The 16,057-nt window shown below is 49.9% G+C and overlaps 1 long non-coding RNA gene and 3 other non-coding genes across 4 annotated transcripts; all 4 read right to left on the bottom strand.

Annotated features, from left to right (window-relative positions):
• Positions 1–1,249: 1,249 nt before the first annotated feature.
• On the bottom strand, positions 1,250–1,391 carry LOC148643277 (U4 spliceosomal RNA). Its single transcript, XR_015929486.1, has one exon. It is a non-coding gene; the product is annotated as a U4 spliceosomal RNA (small nuclear RNA).
• Positions 1,392–2,560: 1,169 nt separating this feature from the next.
• LOC148643276 (U4 spliceosomal RNA) lies at positions 2,561–2,702 on the bottom strand. The gene has a single exon (XR_015929407.1). It is a non-coding gene; the product is annotated as a U4 spliceosomal RNA (small nuclear RNA).
• Positions 2,703–2,928: 226 nt separating this feature from the next.
• LOC148643275 (U5 spliceosomal RNA) lies at positions 2,929–3,045 on the bottom strand. The gene has a single exon (XR_015929253.1). It is a non-coding gene; the product is annotated as a U5 spliceosomal RNA (small nuclear RNA).
• Positions 3,046–5,915: 2,870 nt separating this feature from the next.
• Positions 5,916–15,997, bottom strand: LOC148643274 (uncharacterized). The gene is made up of 3 exons (XR_015929046.1): positions 13,375–15,997; positions 11,941–12,019; positions 5,916–7,277 (listed from the first exon to the last, which is right to left on the bottom strand). It is a non-coding gene; the product is annotated as an uncharacterized LOC148643274 (long non-coding RNA).
• Positions 15,998–16,057: the final 60 nt, after the last annotated feature.

Raw genomic sequence — 16,057 nt, 5'->3', positions numbered from 1 at the left:
TCGTTGGGGCTTTTAGAAAATCAATCATCAGAACAACTAACAACGCACACACATATGCAAATGGTGAGGCTCCAGTTCGACACCCAGTTCGACACCACTTTACAGTATCTGACAAAAGGATGGCAGACTGTGCCGGACCGGCAGATAACTTCCGCTTATTTTTACCATATTAAACATTGGAAATCCAACCACTTGCATTTGTGACACTTGATTTTGGCTCCACCTAAGACACTCTTAAATCTTCAAACACTTTTCTCTTCTCCCGCAACACTCTTGTCTGTCGGCACTATGTAGCAGCGTTGCATGACAACCCCTCTCACCACGGAAAGGAACCTAACAGCTTTGGTACGAGAGGAGAAAATGACCTGGCCCGTACAGGGATCGAACCCACAACTTTGGCGTTATTAGCACCACGCTCTAACCAACTGAGCTAACCAGCCTTACACCAGCAATCCTCTCTGTGCTGCAAAAAATCGAACTCAGGGAATTTCTTTTGTCCTCCTTTGAATAGAAAGCCGTGTAATTCAGTGTATGGGCTTTCTCGTGCAGTTTCATGGTTCTTGTAACCCAAATCCTACACTGGCCTGAAGTGCCCCCCCATTTCACAGCATTTTTCAGCTGATTTAAAATTTACCTAAAGGAGAAGCAGTTTTGAAGACCATCAATTACCAAGAGCTTTTGTCAAAGGTTTTGGTGGTCATTTTGAATGACCACAGAGCGCTGTGACCTCGGTTTTACATCTCATCCAAAAGACAGCGCCCTCTTACAACACAGCATCTCCGTCACTATACTGGGGCATTGGGACCCGCAAAGACCTCAGGGTGAGCGCCCCCCCACCGGCACCATTAACACCGCTTCCAGCTGGAAACTTTGTTTTTCCCTGTAGCTCACCCTCATCCGGGTACTGACCTGGCTAACAAATGCTTTGCTTCAGTGGGTTTTCAGTTGCGAGTTGCAAGAGGATGCAAGTGATGGAGCCGCTCGCTGCAAAAGCCACTGCTTTGGCTGGGAATCGAACCAGAGCCTCCCACATGGGAAGTGAGAATTCTACCACTGAACCACCAATGCTCAGTACCCAGGCCTTCAAAAAAGACGCTTTTTTGGTGCTCTGTTAAAAAAGCGTCGACATTACCTCTTTCAAAACGCTTCACTTTCCTAGTCACATTCCAAGGCTCATTGAACCCGGGCTGTTTCCTCCAGCGGTATAGTATTGCAGTTAGACAGCACGATGTCTGCAAGACTATGTCACGCTCTGACGAGACTGTCAAAAATTGCTTTCACCAATTGTATTGCAAACCGGCGGAAGCGGGGTATTGGGAAAAGTTTTCAACTAGCAATAATCGCGCCTCGGCTAAACCTCACAGGCTACGATACTGCCAATGCGCAAATCTGACGGTTGCCAGGCAACCGCTGGGATCCTGTGGAAATCGTTATCAATCGTCTCATGGCATGTCGTTGCTGTAACGCTTCATATTTGTCGTCTTCTTCTTCTAGCTTGAGGTTTTGAAGAATTTCATGACAGACAAGGGCTCCGTCGGGAACAAAGGGCGTTGTGAGAAAACCGTTGCTTATTTTCAGCAGCAGAAATACAACCCTTTAAATACAAGATGACAGAACAATGACGAAGGGCATGCCGGGAGGAACTCATGCACTACAGAGGAAAGGGGGCGGGCACGTACAGCTCACATTCAAGCCACAAGTACTCTTCTCGGATGTTGCACAAACAAATCCTAACGTCCTGAAAGCATTGCAGCATGTTTGTGTCCCACTTCCCGTGGCTGCAGGACGACTGACATGAACGGACAAACACAATCTGTGGCGTTTAGTGTGACATAGTCTTGCAGGCATCGTGCTGTCTCACTGCAATACTATACCGCTGGAGGAAACAGCCCGGGTTCGATGAGCCTTGGAATGTGACTAGGAAAGTGAAGCCTTTTGAAAGAGGTAAAGCACTGCACAACGGAACTGAGGGAGAATCTTACAATGATTTCGAATGAATTCTGTATGCGTTAAAAGACAGCTATACACAGAAAACATGCAGGACACTGCTCATGATGTTTCCCGAGCCGAAACACAGTGCGTTTTTCCAAGCCATCTGACAAAGCCCGCCCACTGAAAACTGCAGCAGATCGTGTAAAGACTTCAACTTTGTAATTACTGCACGCACAGGAAGCAGAATAAATTCCTCTTTTCAAACTGTCAAAGGTTTGCTTTGCGAACGCTGCAGGACATCGCACAATCTCTTTTGAACGGGGACAAACGATTTCTTATGGGGCGCAGTAAGTACAGACGTTTAAAAAGCTCCACTCATGCCGACGATGCAGCATGAAGAAGCGCAACCTAACGTTTGACAGACAAAAGCCGGGCGCCGCTACGAGCAATATGAAATCAAACTGACAGCACACGGCGTTTCGCGCTGACTCAAAAGTGATCTCGACAGACGCTGTTCTCTGCATAACGCTGAAAGAGCTAAAGAGCGTTTCTGTTGAGACGTAACAAGCTTGTTTCTTTCTACCATGATGTTACCATGACAAAATCTGTCTTTAAACACCTTGCTCAGTCTCTGACGAGACTGTCAAAAATTGCTTTCGCCGATTGTATTGCAAACCGGCGGAAGCGGGGTATTGGGAAAAGTTTTCAACTAGCAATAATCGCGCCTCGGCTAAACCTCACAGGCTACGATACTGCCACTGCGCAAAGCTGACGGTTGCCAGGCAACCGCGGGGATCCTATGGAAATCGTTATCAATCGTCTCATGGCATGTCGTTGCTGTAACGCTTCATATTTCACAGCATATTCCCGCCCCCAAAGAAAAGAGCGCCAATCAGACAGGCGGAGACCGAGGACTTGCAGAGCAGACGGCCACAGTCGCCGTAATAAGAGCGATTGTGAGCGGTTTTATTTTCTCTCTTTGACCAGCCCAGCTGCGCCCCACCCGAAGGCAGGGAAGCACAAAAATTGTATGGAACTCATTCATGTTCCTCTCCATGGAAATCTTTAGTAAAAGGCAAAAGATTTGTACGAGATGAAGAGAAACCAGAGTGCGTGGCTGGACAGCTGCAGGAGCCCAGGCCGCCTTCAAGGCCTCTGCCCTGCCAGTCGTGGTTGGCAATGCACCTGGCCTTACAAACGAGCCAGTGGGGCCCGTTCAGCTCCGGGCTCATCGCCTGCGGCTCTCGGCTTACCTGGCAGGGGAGATACCTTGATCAGCCTGTAGTTAGAGTAGTTGGATTGTTTTCTTGTTTTGTGGAAGCAGTGTTTGTTTTGCAGTTTGAGATGGCAACCTTTGGATCCCGCAAGAATGCTGTACGTTTTGAGCTTTTGGATGACCTCTTCATGGATCGTATGCAGTTCAGCAGAAAAGTGTTACAGAAGGAACGTGGCTTTGAACCTCGGCACTTGGATTTCATCTTCACTCTCCCAGGTCAGAAAGCATTTGAGGTTGTTTTTGCTACCTATTCTCTGTTTGAACAATGTGTGGATGTGTTTGAGGCAAAAAGAGGGAAAGTTCCTGCCCTTGAGAAGATCAACTTGCAGCCTCTGACACAGAGAGAGAGGAAAACGGTGCATGTTGTTATGTTCTCGGAACTGGCAAAGACGGAGGACATTCACACCTGGCTTAAGCAGTACTGCACCGTCCACCATGGAACTGAGGTTAGAGATGTTGACGGTATAAAAACAGGAGCAAGGAAATTCGAGGTTCGCTTGCTACCGGACAATGTAAATGGAGGCTTAAGGCACCTGCCCTCTACAATCCGGCTGGGCGCCTGCAATGGCTATGTTTTTTATGTGGGACAACCAAAGGTGTGTCGGCGCTGTGGTGTTGTGGGACACCTGGCATCGTCCATACATTTCAAAATCCATACAGCTTGTGAAAGATGAAATCCATTTCTTGGTTGTGTAGAGGTTTTGATGGGTTTACTGAGACAATTATTAATTGTAGCAGTAATCACGAGGTTGTTCGTTGGGGCTTTTAGAAAATCAATCGTCAGAACAACTAACAACGCACACACACGGGTTCAATAAACGGGATACATTTATTAATATAACTGTGCACCAAACATATACTAGTCTGCCTGGATACGAGCGGCAGACCTTACGGTGAGGGTTATCAATATACAAGGTATATAATCTCGAAGAGATGCAAACACAAAGAGATACACAACAGAGAATATATGTCAATATATATCGTTCGGTTACGAAATCGCTAATCAGTGTTATTACCCACTGTTACTCTAAACTCGGAAGTAAATACATTACTCATGAATTAAATTGATAACAACTTGTGTTGAGGTACAATTGAATTCTCGAGACGCAATGTAGAACATGGGGTTTACTTATCCACTGTGTTTGGATTTGGAGTTTCCCGGCACGAACACCAAACCAGCTGACAGGCTCTGTTGCAGCCTCTGTTGCAGCGGTTGTCCAATGGGCGTTGTGACGGCGTCCTCTGGCTACCGGCCAACCAGTCGAGGTGCAGCTCGGAGTAGGACGGGCGGAGGAATCTAACTGCGGCGCGCAGGGCAGTCGTTGCTCCGAGGGGATCTACCAGCAGTCCGGCTGGCTAGTAGAAAGTCTCTATGCACAGAGTGTGACCGCGAGTCCTCACAAGTCACTCTTTTGCCTGGGAAGAAACTGGTTCGTTCCCGGTCCAGCGCTGCTTCTGAATAAGCTATTCAGGTTGTCGACGAGGGTCCAACTGTAGGCTGCCGTTGATCAAGCGGAGCATTCATGTTGGTAGAATTCTGAGTACGTACGGGATCTTCGGCCTCGCGCTTTGAACAAAGTCCAAGTCCTTTTGCAGACAACAGCAGTTGTCACGTGATTGTCTCTGAGGATGCGCGAAAATGGCCAAGGAGAGCCCAGAACTGAGCTTGCGCTCCCTTTTTGATCAAGACCCAGATGTGTGCTGATTGGTTGAGAGTTTGGCGGGCATTGGAGACCCACGTGGTATTACTACGCCCTGCCAGTCCCTGATTGGTTGGTCAAGGTGAGATATAAGTCACTTACTCTTGACACTTAGGAATGCAGTCCAGATGTCCATTCGGCACTCCCTAGACTGATAGGCGCCAATGCATGACCATTGATCATGATAGCCAGGCTTAGCTAAGTGCATCCCCCTTTGGGAGCTGGTTTCTTATCACAAGAAAACATCTTAAATCAGCTTGCATGAATTCTTTCTCTGTGGCTGCACCACAGAGATGGAGGGTGAGATGGGGCCTCTTTTAGGAGCATACCAACGCTTAATTCTGTCTTATTAACAAGCATTGCCGCTACATATCCCCCCTTTTTGAAGGTCACGAGGTCCTGAGGCGTTGTTGCCTTCAAAACAAAAACAGAGTTAAGTGATGTCTGTTGTACCCCGGTGGATTCTACCACCCAATATTCACATTACCTCTCGAGAATTTGTACAGGAAATAGTGTTGGAAAGAACATTGCGTATACCTGCTCTCAGTTATAAGGTACATAGAAATGAGGCATCGGGCGTCATCATTAGCCCTAGACCTTAAACTTCCGGCAGTTCACTATCAGTATCGGATAGCTCTGCAGCAGGCAGACGCTTGGGCGTGGTTACCTGATTTCGGTGATAAACCATTGCTCCCTTTGTCTCATTCAAACTACCCAGCAAGGCTTTGATACAAGAGAACAGCATCCAACACATTACCCCAGCCATGATCCAGCTACCCAGCAGCAGTGTCAAGATGACCACGTTTACTGTCCCTAGCGCCCCAGAGGATCCACACCGACTGTGCTTGGGACCTACCAGTGTAGTTTTTAAGTTTGTGTCGTTGAGAACAAATTCGACTACCTGTACACCCTCAAGACTTACTGTCTCTTGGATTCTCTCATCCAAGTCAACGCTGTGTCCTCTGAAAGCGTCCACAATCTCGAGTTCCGTTTCATACGGTTCTGACTCCAGGTGATACAGTGCTAAATCGTTGAGATGCACTATAGCTCCTTCAGGAACTTGTAGAAAAACTGTTTGGTTGGGTAGCTGCACTTCGGTAGCTGTATCATGTCTGTCATAGGTTATTGTAACCGTTAATTGTGGTGTGCTGACCAGCCATTTCTTTCCCACCTGCTCAACCTGGGGTTCGTTAACCTCACGTTTGCTCGTCACTGTGGCTTTACACTTTTCAGTGGCAGCCCCCTTTCTGATACCACACAACCTCTGAGTTGTGTCCCTAAGGAATGGCTTACTTGGGCATACCCAGTGGATATCCTTGGTTGATATACACAGTTCCAGGTTTGGAACAAGGTACAAATTCGGATCATCCTCCTGGTAAGCTACGAGCGGTGGGGTGGTCAACTTCACATGCATGTCCCCCCTCCAGAAGCCAACGTTCAATATAGACTTGAGTCTTTAGATATCCTTGCTACTCACGATGGGAAGGTTCAACAGGAAACCTATTTCCTTGGCTTCGGGGTTGACATGTATGGGAATGGCACTGCCTAGACTGTATGCAAGATGTACTTGCAATGGCTGCACCATCTCGGAAGTGGTTGTCTTCAGTACTTCTTCTACTAAGGACAGTGGAACCAAGTAGGTTGGAATCTGTCCCATGGCTAGGCTAGTTACTGTGGCACTAAGCTCCCTAAGCAGATCCTGCATCAGCATTCTGACCTGTTGCACATAAGCATAGTCCCACTGTAACACGTCGACAATCCTGCCCACGGTGTGGAGGGTGTTATTTAACAGTGCTGCATGAAGGTTTACTGCTAAAATTGTGCCCTGTAAGGTTTTCCCTAGGCTTTCCAGCCGCTGCTGCTGCTGATACAGCTTGTCATAAATTTCTGGCATTTCCTTACGTAACCCAGACACCTGCCTTCTCAGGGTGGTCAGGGTGACAGTGTTAGCAGCAAACAGACCAGCTGAAAACAGCGAACCCACGGCGGAGGCCGCAGCAATCAGACCCCCCAAGAACCTTTTGGGGCGGTTGAGGCCCGTCATCTCCTCCTGGGTGACTGTTGCCTTCCTCAGCTGGCGGAGCATGTGTATAGTGTCTAGCTGGGCATGCCATACAGTATCCCCAGCCCACTGCCTACCATGATAGGACACCCTACTGTTCATGTTGATGTGCTTCCGAAACACATCATGTGGGTCCAGCCGTACATACACTCGCTGAGTATATGTTCTGCAATTTGTTAACAACAATCCGGGAGCGTCCTGCAGGACTATGCCGGTAGGAGGACCGGGTTCCACAACTTCAAGGGGCTGTGTCGAGGCGATCCACAGTACTGTCAGGACCAGCCGTGGCAGTTTTAGGATTCCCATTCTGGAACACAGATGAGGCACATGGTACAGTTCCACTATATTTTGGAATATATTTTCCTAGCAGGACCTACACTACAGTACCTAACTACCTGCAACTACAAAGGGGCACCCCCCTCTTTGATTGGGTTTAGACTTTTAACCCTATTCTGTGTCCTCCGGCGCCATTTGAGATGGGCGATACAATCGGAGGTGGTTGCGATGCACCCACTTGTAGACCAGAGATTGCCTTCCCTTTTCAATCCGAATTCGATAAGCTACCGGTGATACCTTATCGACAATCTCGTGGGGTCCTGTCCAACTGGGTAAGAACTTCCGGGCCACCCCTGTGGGTTTGGCAAATTGGAAGTACAGGACCTTGTCTCCTACTTGGAGTTCCTGGTTAACTGCCTTCCGGTCATAGTATGCTTTCCTACCCTCTGCACTCCTTCCCAGATTGTTCTGGGCAAAAGCAAAGGTTGCCTGCAGATGTGCTCGCAGGTCTGACACATACTGATGGGCCGTAGCAGCCCCCGTCGTGCTCAGGTCCTCCACCCCATAGAGACAGTGTAGGGGAAGAGTCATCTTCCGACCTGTCATCATCTCAAAAGGTGGGACCCCCGTAGAGCAATGGGGAGTGGCTCGGATGGCCATCAGAACCAGGGGCAGCTTAATGTCCCAGTCCCTACTGTTGGTGGAGACAAACTTTTTGAGCATACTAACCACCGTTCGGTTTGCCCTTTCTGCCTGGCCCGAGGATTGAGGGTGGTAGGAGATATGCAACTGGGCCTTGACCCCAAGCATATTCCACAGGGTTGCCATTACTGTAGCTGTGAAATGGGTTCCCCGATCCGAGTCCACGGTCAGGGGGAGTCCCCATCGACTGAACACATGGTTCACCAACAGCACTGCAGTTGTCTCTGCCGTGTCGTTGGGTGCTGGGAGGCACTCAATCCATTTTGTGAATGCACACGTAACAGTGAGGAAATATTTGTTCCCTCTGGATGACCTCACCAGCGGCCCCACCCAATCCATTTGTAGATTGGACCAGGGGAATGTCATTCCCTTTTTCTGGAGTGGTGCACGGTGCAAGGGCCGTGATGGTTGGAACTGGCTACACGTCAGACACCCCTTTACATACGCGGCGATGTCTCGGCCCATGTGAGGCCAGAATGCCACCTGCTGGATAGTGTCGTACGTGGCCTTGATTCCCCGGTGACCCCCACAGGGTTCGTCATGAGCGTGTTGGATCATGACCCCCCGATGACAGCGGGGAACTACCCACTTTGGGACACCTTGTGCAACTGGTACACAAACCAACAACCCCTTTATAATTTTTAGGTTGTCTTTCACCTCTGCCAGCTCCTTCAGCTCCGGAGACTGGCTCAGCACCTGCTCTGAAAGAGGTTGACGCACTGGGTCAGCGATATGCTGATACATTTGCCCAATTGCTGGGTCCTGTTTCTGCATTTCCGCAAGATCGGTGTTAAAACCCTGTGACCCAAGCACTACAGATTGAGGGTCGGCTCCGACATCCTGTCTAGCCCTGCTTCGGGTGACTGCCTTGACCTCAGCCACGGTTTCTGGGGGTAGCCATTCCTGCTGGAACTGCCAGGGATCACCCTCTAAGGCGCCAGATTTGGCCAGCCAGTCGGCCTCATCATTCCCGTCTTTGTCGGGTCCCTTCACCTGGGAGTGTCCCTTCACCTTCCTCCAGTAAACCATCATTCCAGCCTCGGTCGTGAGCTTGTCACTGGCCAGGAACAACTCTTTGTTCTTTACTTCCTTGCCCCGGGCATTTTTCATGCCGTTACCCTTCCAATACGGAAGATGGGACACGAAGCTATGTCGGGCGTAGTTCGAGTCACTACAGATGACAAATTGTTTAAGGCCATTTGTCAGGGCCTGCTGGAGTGTGATCAGCACCCCAGCTACTTCCGCATACTGACTAGTCTTTGGTCCTAGCTTATAGCGGGTCGGCCCACAGGGAGTATTGTCTTGCCAGACTACACCTACCCCTGCTAGCACCTGCTGTTCGTGGCGAAAAGAGCAACCGTCAACATAGGCCATGGGTAAGCCCTGGCCCACGTTCTCATCGTAGTACCGATGATTGTTCGGTAGCTCAGCAGCGGGAATCATTTCTGGAGCTTCCATGTCAGTGTCACAGCCGTGACACACTTGGCCCAAAGCCAGGCCCTGTCCCAGGTACATTTTCTTGCTCTGTGCATAACGTACCTCTATCTCATAGCCTTGTAGGGCCATCATCCATGCCACAATCCTGCTATTTGACACCCTGCCTGCTTTCAGTCTCTGGCTATGCAGGAATGTCACAGGTTGGTGGCAGGTTTCGATGATGATCTTTTGTCCCCCTACATAACTACGGAAGTGTTCTACCGACCAGACCGTAGACAACAGGGCCTTCTCGCAGTCCAAGAACTTTTGCTCCACTGGGGTCAGGGCTCGACTGGCATACGCCACCACCCTTCGCTCTTGGTCATATTCCTGACTCAGAGCAGCCCCAAGGCAGTGCTCTGAGAACCCTGCTTCAAGGTAGAAGACCTTATTTTTGTCAGGGTAGGCCAAGCACGGCGCACTACCGAGTTTGCGCTTCAGCTCCATCACAGCCTGTTCTGGGGAAGGTCCCCACTCAAAGGGCACGTCTTTCTGCAACAGCTTGTGGAGGGGCCTTGCTATTTCAGCGTAATCCTCAATGAACTGCCGGGAATAATTACATACTCCCAGAAAGCTGCGCAGTTCAGACAGGTTAGTGGGCGACTTCATATTCTGGATAGCTTGGACTCTGCTGGACTGTGGCTGTATGCCTTGGGCTCCAACCAACAGTCCCACGTACTCCACTTGGGTCCTACACCACTGTCCCTTAGCCAGGGACAGTTTGGCCCCTGCACGGGAGAGCTGGGTCAACACATGCCTGATCTCGGCCATGTGTTCTTCCCAGGTCTGACTCCGCATCAGAATATCGTCCACATAGACCAGGTTGCCCCTGGCGGCTGCATCACTCATGGCTTTGTGCAGAAATATGTTGAACTCCGCTGGGGAGTTGGAATACCCAAAGGGGCATCGATTCCAGGTGAACTGCCTGTTTCCGAAGGAAAAGGCCAGTTTGTACTGGTCTGTCGGTTCTACCTTAAGGGTCCAGAACCCATTGGCCACATCCACTGTGGTGAAATATTTCGCTGTTGTCACCTTGGCTAACTCCTGATCTAGGTAGATCATTGGCCATCGTGACAAAGGAACCTGTTTATTCAGCTGCCGGTAGTCAATGGTCAGACGCCACTTACCATTGGGTTTCAGCACCGGCCACAGTGGGGAGTTATAAGTGGAGTTGCACTCCCTTATGATCTGACGCTCTAGTAGAGCATCCAACGTCTGCTTTATGGACTCGTATGCCGTGAGGGGAATGCGATACTGCCTGACATAGGTTGGGCGGGCGCCAGGGGCTGTGGGAATGCGCACTGTGTGCAAATCCGTCACCCCGCAGTCATAGGCATCCCGTGCAAACACTTCCTGGAAATCCTGGAAGATCTGACGCAGCTGCTGACGCTGGCTTTCCGTTTCCAGGGCATCTGCCTTACCAACCTGTTCCTGTACCTGCTCTAGGAACCCCGCTTTTGACGGCATGGCGGTATCCCGGGTCGCACTCTTAGCTGAGTGGTCCGTCGGAACACCTGCGTGTACTGTGTACACAACCATCTCATCCTTATCGCTAAGGTCCACTCTGCACACCTCCTGGTTGCAGAATCCCTCTATTGGCATAATTGCGATCATCCGCCGGGGGTAGGTGTAGTACACCTGCTCGTTTCCCCCCTCCCTGGCCAAGGGACTAGGGAGCTGCCCCAGTACTGGGATGGCCAGTTCGAAATCATAGAAACCATTGTCAATTACCAGTCCCATGTCAGTGCGAGCAGGGATTTTGACATCTTGTTTTGCTATGTTCTGCACCAACAGGCAGGTGGCTCGGCCATTCCGTTCCAGTCTGGGGGTACCACAGACTGCTAGGTTCAGTCTGATAAACTGAGCTGATGGTTGGAAGAAAACCATCTCAGCATCCATTCTCTGTCCCTTCTTCAGGACAAGGCGTACCGGAAACCCTGCGGTTGATGCAGGAACGATCAGGTCCGATTCATTTACAACCTGGCAGGCCTGAGGAATCGTCTGACCTGACCGAATGTTCTCGGGGTCGCCGCTTAGAGAGTGGGCATCTGGGTTCACCCGTGTCCACAGCACACTGTTTACTGTGTCCAGCTGGGCGCCCAGTCGAACCAAGAGGTCTGCACCAATACAGACCGAATGGGTCAGCTGAGGTGCTACCTGGAAGTAGTGAGCAAACTTCCTTTTTCCGATGGAGATGGAAGCTACACAACTTCCTTTGCTCCAAATGGACCTATGAGGTGGGGGTGCCCACCACAGAACCTGTGACTGCGTCACCAGGGTCACCTGACGGCTTCGCGACAGGTCCTTGAACAGACCTTCACTGATTATGGACTTCTCAGAGCTGAGGCTGAGAATTACATCATCAACCTGCACTTCTGCAACCTGGACCCCTCCCACCACCATGGGGTGGTAGTCCTGGTCCCCCTGAGGTACCAGGGCGCACAGAAAGGACTCCCATTCATTACCGGACAGGGAGATCCACTCTTCTTCAGGGATGAAAAAGGGGTGTGCTTTACCTGGCGGGTCAAGCAGCTGCTCGGAGCACTGCTCCTGTAGTTGGGAGACCGTGGGAGTGCTGGCCTGGGCAGGACTTCCCTGTAGTTTTGGAAAGCAAGAAGAGACATTTATTTCTCGTCCAGAGAACCAGGTGGAACCTCCAACTCAGCTATAGTGTTCAGTGGGCACTGTGTGGTCACAGCATAACCACTGAACCCCCCTTTTTGCTGTACGACAGGCTTAGGGTTTTTGACCTGAGCCCACAATTTTCCACGCTGGCAGTCCACCAGAGGCTCCAGCCTGTCAAGCAGGTCTTGGCCAATGAGTAGTGGCTCTGTTTTAAACCTAGAGATGTAAACAGGATGCACCACATTCATTGGCCCGAACCTAAGTGCCACCCACACTCGGTGTGTGATCCTGGCATGATCCTGGGTATAGCTGGAAATATCTATCTTACACGGTTCTACCTTAAGTCTGATGCCTTTTCCTTTCGCTACTCGTTTGAGCTCGCTGAGTAGATCGGCTGACATCAAACTAATTTCAGCCCCAGTGTCAATCAGTGCTTCTCTATCTAAGACGCTTTCAAGAGAAACCTTGATATAAATACGCCTTGCTTTGCCTTTCTGACTGAGATTCCCTAAGAATTGTTGGAAGCCTGCCTTTCCTTTGACTTCAGGGGCGGGGTCAGCGCCCAACTCAAAGTCACAGCCTTCTTTCAGGCAGGAACCCTCCCACCCAATCAGATAGACTGAGGGAGGGGTTTGGGGTGGATCCCCGCCTCCTCCAGTGAGAAGGGGCGTGGTCCCCCTAAGCTCATTCACGCTTCCGGCATTCGGTGCGGAAGGTTTACCCTGTCCTGGTCTCTCAAGCAGGGCTTGTTCAAGCCGGGCCAGGCGGGCTGCAGTCGACTCCCTTCGTCCAGTCTTATGATAGGCTCTGCCTGAGCCCTTGCCTTCCCCGTAGCGCTCACGGCGGCTCTGACGCTTAGTGCGGTCTTGCCTGCCTATTTTGCGCCGGGGCTTATAGGGCTCAGGAACCTCAGCTCCCTCGAGCTGAGGCGAGTCGTCAACCCTGCTGGCTTTAGTGGCGAACACGGCCGTTTTAGCAGGTTTTCGCTCTGAGGAAGCAGAGACTTCAGCTCCCCAGGCTTTTTGAGCCAACCTTCTAATGTCAGCCATTTTCATCGCTTTTGCATCTGTGTGCATCACAATCATTTTCCTGACTGAGGGATGCAGATTAGCAATGAATAAACCTTTGAAATTCACGTTCTCTTCGCAACCCTCTTCATTCCGCCCTGCAAAATAAGTGCGCCTAAGCCTCTCATAATAGTCGCGAGGGGCTTCAGCTTTTTCGTGCTTAATATGGTGCGCAGCGGCCACGGCAGCTATGGGATCGATAAAAGCCGAAAATTCTCCGATCATTGCCTGACACAGCTCCTCAAAGCTATTACAGACCTCCGGTCCTTGTCTGGACATCCACTCGTGTACCGCTCGGCTAGTAGTTTTCCTTACTAACAAAGCCTTTTCCTGTTCGGACGCTCCGGGCATAAACTGCAAAGTATGTCTCAGCTCATCGATGTAGGTTTCCACATTGTTCCCTGACACTGATGGGTCAAACCTTTCTACATCTTTGGCTAACTGCCTCAGGGAGTGGAGGTTAACTTTTACGGTTTCTCCGCGGGCAGGGGGACGGCCGTGATCAGGAGCAGGGGGTCTCTGCCTGAATTGCATCGCCCTTGCGTCTCGCGCAGGACTCGGCGATCTCCCCCATACCGATCCGACCACAGACCCTGGCCGGGAGAAACCTCCTCCCGGCGCGCTGGGTGAGCGCTCCGGGCTGCTAGGTGGGCTGGCATGCAAGTGGGATCTAGCCTGTTTTGCTTCCAGTACGGCAGCATCTAACTCCTTTTGCCTTTCCTGGCTGAGCTCATTTAAACTCTCAATTTCTTTTTCTTTTTCTTTCAAGCTCGCTTCCAGGTCTCTCCTAGCTACCTCAGCCGCAGTTCCTCTAGCAGACAGGTCATCTAATTTACCTAAAACTTCCCTGAGTCTGTCTTCACTTTCCTCATTTTTCACTCTCTTTTCTCTGATTATATCCAACAACTCAACTCGCTCCGCCTTATATCTTTCTAGCTTTCCCTGAAGCTTTTGAAACTTTGTCAGCTCGGACAAAGACAGTTCCAGCTGTTTAGCTAGATTTAAGGCGAAACTCGATAGGACCTGAACTGCGTTCACGGACCCTCCTGTGTTAAGCTGGTTCGCTACTTTAGCTACTAAATCTACTTGCAGCTTCTCAATATCATCAAAGTTCAACTTTTCGATACCGCTCCAGTAACCAGGATTGTCGTCGCTAGAAATAGTACTTATAAGCGACTCCACTTCAGACATTTTAGCAGCCATTGTCATTACGTCAGAGAAACTTTAAGAGTATTACTTTTTTTTTCTTTTACCAAAATACAGTATGGAATTTAAACACCCGAGCAGATGGATTTCCAATCAGCACACGTTACACTAAACGCTAGAAAACAGGGGGATTTCTTTGCGCAGTTATCAGCACACCCGGTATTCGCGTATAGAAGCCGCGGTGCTGTGCTGAACTTGAACTCACAGCAATATCAGTTATTCTGTGCGATTGATTCTCATTTCATTCTTAACTCCGCCCACCCAGGGACGCCATTAAATGTAGAGGTTTTGATGGGTTTACTGAGACAATTATTAATTGTAGCAGTAATCACGAGGTTGTTCGTTGGGGCTTTTAGAAAATCAATCGTCAGAACAACTAAGAACGCACACACACGGGTTCAATACACGGGATACATTTATTAATATAACTGTGCACCAAACATATACTAGTCTGCCTGGATACGAGCGGCAGACCTTACGGTGAGGGTTATCAATATACAAGGTATATAATCTCGAAGAGATGCAAACACAAAGAGATACACAACAGAGAATATATGTCAATATATATCGTTCGGTTACCAAATCGCTAATCAGTGTTATTACCCACTGTTACTCTAAACTCGGAAGTAAATACATTACTCATGAATTAAATTGATAACAACTTGTGTTGAGGTACAATTGAATTCTCGAGACGCAATGTAGAACATGGGGTTTACTTATCCACTGTGTTTGGATTTGGAGTTTCCCGGCACGAACACCAAACCAGCTGACAGGCTCTGTTGCAGCCTCTGTTGCAGCGGTTGTCCAATGGGCGTTGTGACGGCGTCCTCTGGCTACCGGCCAACCAGTCGAGGTGCAGCTCGGATTAGGACGGGCGGAGGAATCTAACTGCGGCGCGCATGGCAGTCGTTGCTCCGAGGGGATCTACCAGCAGTCCGGCTGGCTAGTAGAAAGTCTCTATGCACAGAGTGTGACCGCGAGTCCTCACAAGTCACTCTTTTGCCTGGGAAGAAACTGGTTCGTTCCCGGTCCAGCGCTGCTTCTGAATAAGCTATTCAGGTTGTCGACGAGGGTCCAACTGTAGGCTGCCGTTGATCAAGCGGAGCATTCACGTTGGTAGAATTCTGAGTACGTACGGGATCTTCGGCCTCGCGCTTTGAACAAAGTCCAAGTCCTTTTGCAGACAACAGCAGTTGTCACGTGATTGTCTCTGAGGATGCGCGAAAATGGCCAAGGAGAGCCCAGAACTGAGCTTGCGCTCCCTTTTTGATCAAGACCCAGATGTGTGCTGATTGGTTGAGAGTTTGGCGGGCATTGGAGACCCACGTGGTATTACCACGCCCTGCCAGTCCCTGATTGGTTGGTCAAGGTGAGATATAAGTCACTTACTCTTGACACTTAGGAATGCAGTCCAGATGTCCATTCGGCACTCCCTAGACTGATAGGCGCCAATGCATGACCATTGATCATGATAGCCAGGCTTAGCTAAGTGCATCCCCCTTTGGGAGCTGGTTTCTTATCACAAGAAAACATCTTAAATCAGCTTGCATGAATTCTTTCTCTGTGGCTGCACCACAGAGATGGAGGGTGAGATGGGGCCTCTTTTAGGAGCATACCAACGCTTAATTCTGTCTTATTAACAAGCATTGCCGCTACAGTTGTCAGCGGAAAAAGATTGCTGTCTGCAAGAAGCGCAAGTGATTGTTTTCTTTGACCATAAACCTGCAAATGTAGG

Source organism: Lepisosteus platostomus, chromosome 22, assembly GCF_059453375.1.
Source record: "Lepisosteus platostomus isolate fLepPlt1 chromosome 22, fLepPlt1.hap1, whole genome shotgun sequence".
Lineage (NCBI taxonomy): Eukaryota > Metazoa > Chordata > Actinopteri > Semionotiformes > Lepisosteidae > Lepisosteus > Lepisosteus platostomus.
This window is presented reverse-complemented; position numbering and strand designations above follow the sequence as displayed.